General features: G+C 43.9%; 1 pseudogene; it reads right to left on the reverse strand.

Annotated features, from left to right (window-relative positions):
• Nucleotides 1–2,441: 2,441 nt before the first annotated feature.
• On the reverse strand, nucleotides 2,442–2,559 carry LOC124552835 (annotated as a pseudogene).
• Between the last annotated feature and the right edge of the window lie 3,751 nt (nucleotides 2,560–6,310).

The raw sequence follows: 6,310 nt of genomic DNA on the forward strand, positions 1-6,310 counted from the left end.
CGAACAATAAACATCTGTATTCCATGTACTCGAATATCGCCGTGCAAAACACCGATGCCGACGATTAATCCCATAAGAATATCGATATCTCGATACATCGCAGCCAAATATTTACTTTCTAAATTCAAGTCAATTGTGATTGCACATGTTGTATAAAACTGTGATGAGTATATTTTATGAATTAATAAAAAATTAAGGAAAATCGGAATTAATTACATTTTATTTTACATATAAATAGAAACATTTTACGAAAAAATGAAAAATGTACAGCTTATGAATAAATATATTGAAAAAAAACCCTCAATGAAAAAATTTTAAGTTCCAAAACATATTTTCTAAAGAACTTTAAGAGACTGCTAGCATGTTCTACTTTTAATCTTCTTCTTTGAGCAGAAATCACTTTACCAGTTTTTGAAAACAGTCTTCCTGCTGGAACTGAAGTCTCTGCAACAGATAAATAATTCCTAGCTATCTAACACAGACCTTCCCTCCTCGTTGTGAATGAGTTATTTCCTAATTGTCTAGGGGGTGGTATTCGTAAACATACTGATAACACCAAAGAAGCGTCTTCATTGTCTACAGGTATTCTCTCTTTTTTAGCTTCCACATTTCCAATAATTCTGCCAACCTTACTTCCGGGTGGGAAGAGGTTACGAAAATGTGCAGCTGACAACAGTCAAATTTTCTCAAGTATTTGAAGTAAAAAACTGCGGGTACTATTCTTATATTGTAAATATTTCAATATCAAAAAGAAAGTAGACAGGCCAATAGTGAAAGGATGAGGAAGTTTTGGGAAGAAAAGAACAAGAAAGCTAAATAGACCAGTGCTATCTAATGGTTCCGTGTGCTCTTTAGAGGGCGAAACGAATATATAATAATAAAAAGAAAGTGTAGTTTTATTTATTATGAGTTAAATGATAATAATAATATCCAATTATATCACCACAAGAGTCCGCAGCTCGTGGTCGTGCCGTAGCGTTCTCGCTTCCCGCGCCCGGGTTCCCGGGTTCGATTCCCGGCGGGGTCAGGGACTTTCTCTGCCTCGTGATGACTGGGTGTTGTGTGATGTCCTTAGGTTAGTTAGGTTTAAGTAGTTCTAAGTTCTAGGGGACTGATGACCATAGATGTTAAGTCCCATAGTGCTCAGAGCCATTTGAACCATCACCACAAGAGGGGCTGTTCTGAAGTAGTGGTTGATAATGGAAGCAAGATTGAAGAAAAATCAGGAAACCTTCACAGGATCTGTCGACCTGGAAAAAGCACTCGACAATATAAAATGGTGCAGAATGTTCGAAATTCTGAGAAAAATAGGGGTAAATTATAGGGAAAAACAGGTAACTCTTCAATATGTACAAGAACCAAGAGGGAACAATAAGAGTGGAAGACGAAGAACAAGTGCTCTGATTGAAAAGGATGTAAGACAGGGGTGTAATCCCACTGTCCAATCTATACATCGAAGAAGCAACGACGTAAATAAAAGAAGGGCTCAAGAACGGACTTAAAAGTCAAGGCGAAAGGCTATCAGTGCTGCGATTCGCTGATGACATTGCTATCCTCAGTGTAAGTGAATAAGAATTACAGGCTCTGCTGAACTGAGTGAAGAGTCTAACGAGTACAGAATATGGGGAGAAAGTAAATCCAAGAAAATCGAAAGTAGTGAGAAGTAGCTGAAATGAAAATAGCGTGAAACTTAACATCAGGATTGCGGCTCACGAAGTTAAAGAATTCTGCTGCCTAGGCAGCAAAATGGCGCATGATGGACGGAGCAAGGAGGAGATGAAAAACAGACCAGCACAAGCAACGAGTGTATCCCTGGACAGAAGAAATCTAATAGCAATAAATAAAGACCTGAATCTGAGGAAGACTTTTCGAAGAATGTACGTTTGGGGCACGGATCAAGTATGCGGTTGTTCTGCACAGAATCGGCGAGGAAAGGAATATAATGGGAAACACTGATAAGAAGAAGGGACAAGATGGTAGGACACCGTTTAAGACATCAGGGAATAACTAAAGACTGATGACTTAAAGGGAAAAAAAACAATATCGGCTGGTCAAACATATATCGCAGTCTGATATCTCAGCCTACTCAGTATGAATTACGTTTGACGTCCGATAGCTCTGGTCGCAGATGAATCACATTTATGAGATTCATAGTTCGCTCGTTTGTCGAGTTCTCGTCTGATGTACACAACAAACTCAGTGTAACAAAACAGGTGGCTAAAAAAAACTAAACTCCGTCCGAACAGGTCTTGGAAGGCCCAACGGTACCGACCGGCCGCCGTGTCATCCTCAGCCCACAGGCGTCACTGGATGCGGATATGGAGAGGCATGTGATCAGCACACCGCTCTCCCGGCTGTATGTCAGTTTACTAGACCGGAGCCGCTACTTCTCAATCAAGTAGCTCCTCAGTTTGTCTCACAAGGGCTGAGTGCACACAGCTTGCCAACAGCGCTCGGCAGACAGGATGGTCACCCATCCAACTGCTAGCCCAGCCCGACAGCGCTTGACTTCGGTTATCTGACGGGAACCGGTGTTGCCACTGCGGCGAGGCCGTTGGCGCGGTTCTAGGGGACTGATGACCACAGCTGTTAAGTCCCATAGTGCTCAGAGCCATTTGAATCTCTCCCCACACAAAAACCTAAGGACATCACACACATCCATGCCCGAGGCAGGATTCGAACCTGCGACCGTAGCAGTCGCGCGGTTCCGGACTGCGCGCCTAGAACCGCGAGACCACCGCGGCCGGCTGTGGGGAGAGATGCGCAACCTTGCTTACGCAACTCCTGTTGCATCAGAAGAGGATCTGGTTGCCCTGATAGTAGCAGCAGCAGCAGCAGCAGGAACAATTCAGGATACTCCTGGGGTTTTTGCCCGTGTCAGACAGAACACGATTTGACGGTGTAACCTTTGTTTACGTGTCAATGGAGGCATTTTTGAAAATCTAATGTAATTGAAATTGGGTTGTGTTAATGTGTTGTCTCTTGGTCATAAAAAAATGGAAAAGTGTTTGTCGGTTTAATTAATTTGCCACTAGAGGAATATTCCTCTACCGGTTTAAAAACTCCTCATAGGGAGAAATGATATTAGGGAAAAATATTTGTTTTGATGTCCCCTACAACCTCCCAGAGTTTGTCGGTTTAAATACTTTTCACCCTGTATTGCAGCCACATTGCAGCAATGTTGACAGCAACTCTATTGCGGCCAAATATTATCGTAAAAAACAGCCCGCGTAATCGCACCAATTACGATTGTGTGCGTTGGGACGAATATGTGCACTTGGAAGATCTGACTGTAAGAAATCGGGGGTGAGCTCATTGTCCATTGAGAAGGCGCGGGTACCTGAGCGTGAAAGAGAGAGAGAAAAAAAAGATAAATTGGCGGGCAGATGTGGAACTGGGGTGCGAGGGGAGCAGAATTGGTGATGCGTGCTTCTTCCGAGATTACGGGGCATCAGCACATCCTGGACCGCAGTCGCGCCTGGATGGCTTCTCCTAGTTTCCTATTACTGCGGGCCGGCGTCTTATTAATCTGGAGATTCCGCGAGTTTGCCAGCTCGCGAGAGAACCGGTGAGTTCTCTCACGAGGGCATCATTTCTTATATTCGCGCAGCGCTTCGGAAGGCAATACCCCAGCGCGGAGATTAGCTATTTGTGGCCCCGTTTTTTTTTTCCACCAGCGCGTGGCCTGGGTCGCTAGGCGCAGAGAGGAGGAAGGGAATTAAAAAAAAGAAGAAAAAAACGATACATGTATTGCCACAATATTACAATAAAGCTACATTTTTAGGCTTCAGCCGGCCGAAGTGGCCGTGCGGTTAAAGGCGCTGCAGTCTGGAACCGCAAGACCGCTACGGTCGCAGGTTCGAATCCTGCCTCGGGCATGGATGTTTGTGATGTCCTTAGGTTAGTTAGGTTTAACTAGTTCTAAGTTCTAGGGGACTAATGACCTCAGCTGTTGAGTCCCATAGTGCTCAGAGCCATTTGAACCATTTTTTTTAGGCTTCCTTACTTCCATCAGTAAAAACGGACCCCAAATAGGATCACTGCCTGTCTGTCTGAATGTGTGTACGCCTGTTAAAGACTTATTTTTGTCAGGAAAGGGGAGAGATACCACGTTGAAATTTATGTCGCATAATAAGCTTTTCGATCCCTTGGCGGCATGAAAAATCTGAGCTTCTAATGCAATCAACAGATACTGCCATTTATGTCACGTATTTAGAGACTCGCAAATTCACTCGACAAACGTAGGGGGTATTTCCCGCTGCCTAGAATTATGAAATTTGGCTGGAAGCAAAGTTTCACAGTACAAGTAAAGAAAAATATCCGAAAATTGTTAATTTGTAATTGTATCACACGGCAATAAAATGTTTTGTCATTTGTTATCAGATCGTATGTCTGTGCGTCCGTCTGTTCAAAACACTTTTTCTCAGGAACAGGTAGACGTATGAAGTTGAAATTTACGTCACGAAGTAAAAACTGCAAGCTTCCACGTCAATGCAACCAAAAGATACGGCCATGTATGTCACATACTTGGAAACTGGAGCTTCTGTGAAGTTTGGAAGGTAGGAGACGAGGTATTGGCGGAATTAAAGCTGTGGGGCCGGGGCGTGAGTTGTGCGTGGATAGCTCAGTTGGTAGAGCAAAGGTCCCGAGTTCGAGCCTCGGTCCGGCACACACTTTTCATCTGCTACGAAGTTTCATATCAGCGCACACTCCGCTGTAGAGTGAAAATTTCATTCTGGAAAACTTAGTCATTAAATACTGTAGACGAACTATCTACAGACATAATTACATTTGTACGGAACCCTACTCGCATTTGTCCGTTCTTTCTTTTTTTATTTACAAGCACTGACCACCAACAGGTTGGAAAGATTAACTGAATCCTACGTCAGTGGCTGACAGAGCATGACAGTAATGCAATAAAGCTAAAAAGGAAAAATTTTCCTGCTGGTCGGCAAATATTATTTGTATGATCACAAAACTGTTTCGGCTTTTTACGCAGATGCGGATTCGAAGTGGATTCTGGGGGATTTCACGAACTGTTACTTTCTCATCTCTTCACACTTTACAGATATAGACTGCTCCTTCTAACGTGTTACAGATCGCTAGGATCTATATAATAATAATAATAATAATAATAATGATGTTGTCGTTGTTGTTATCAAATGGTTCAAATGGCTCTGAGCACCATGGGACTTAACTTCTGAGGTCATCAGTCCCCTAGAACTTAGAACTACTTAAACCTTAACTAACCTAAGGACATCACACACATCCATGCCCGAGGCAGGATTCGAACCTGCGACCGTAGCGGTCGCGCGTTTCCAGACTGTAGCGCCTAGAACCGCTCGGCCACCCCGGCCGGCGTTGTTGTTATCGTTGTTGTTGTTGTGCACTTCAGGGTAACACATCATACCAAGCTAAGGTTTTCCGAGTCCAGAAACACGTAATACGAATTATTTGTCCTGTGAATCGAAGAACACCCTGAAAAGGCCTGTTTGGGAAGAATACTAGCTACTGCTTCCCATATACTGATTCTGTAATGAAATTTGTCACTCAGATACACTGCCAGAAAATACCAAGAAATAAATATTGTAGAGTAATGACATGTGTGTATGTGGCGTACGTAAGTGATTTACAGTGCAAGATTACACACAAACGTAAGGCCGAGATAAGCCGTTGCTTGGTCGGTCAGTACAGGGTCGGTTAAGGCTGGTTGTGGATGACTCTGGATGTGTCATCTGGTGGTGTCCCATTTGTGCTCTATCGGGGACGGATCTGGAGATCGAGCAGGCCAAGGCAACATATCGACAAACTGTAGAGCATGTTGGGTTACAACACCGGTATGTGGGCGTGCGTTATCCTGTTGGAAAACACCCCGTGAAATTCTGTTCATGAATGACAGCACAGTAGATCAGTCACCGGATTGATGTACAAGTTTACAGTCAGGGTAAAAATGTGTGACCTGGGGCCTCACGTCGGGTAGACCGTTCGCCGGGTGCAAGTCTTTCGATTTGGCGCCACTTCGGCGACTTGCGCGTCGATGGGGATGAAATCATGATGATTAGGATTTTTTTTTTCACTAGCTGCTTATATTTTATGACCCACCGTCTAATTTCTTGTGGTGGGTCGTATGTTGGCACTTAGCCGCTGTGACTGGGTCCGGAGTGACTGAAAGTAACACCACCCCGGCTCCCGTCCCCACTCACACCGTTGCCCGTGTCCCGCCACGTGGAGGCGGGCTCTATTTGTTTAGATCCATTTGATATCTTCTTTTTTTGTGTGCAGCATTAGAAAAACTTATAACTAATACAAA

The sequence above is a fragment of the Schistocerca americana genome, chromosome 10, assembly GCF_021461395.2.
Source record: "Schistocerca americana isolate TAMUIC-IGC-003095 chromosome 10, iqSchAmer2.1, whole genome shotgun sequence".
NCBI classification, from domain to species: domain Eukaryota; kingdom Metazoa; phylum Arthropoda; class Insecta; order Orthoptera; family Acrididae; genus Schistocerca; species Schistocerca americana.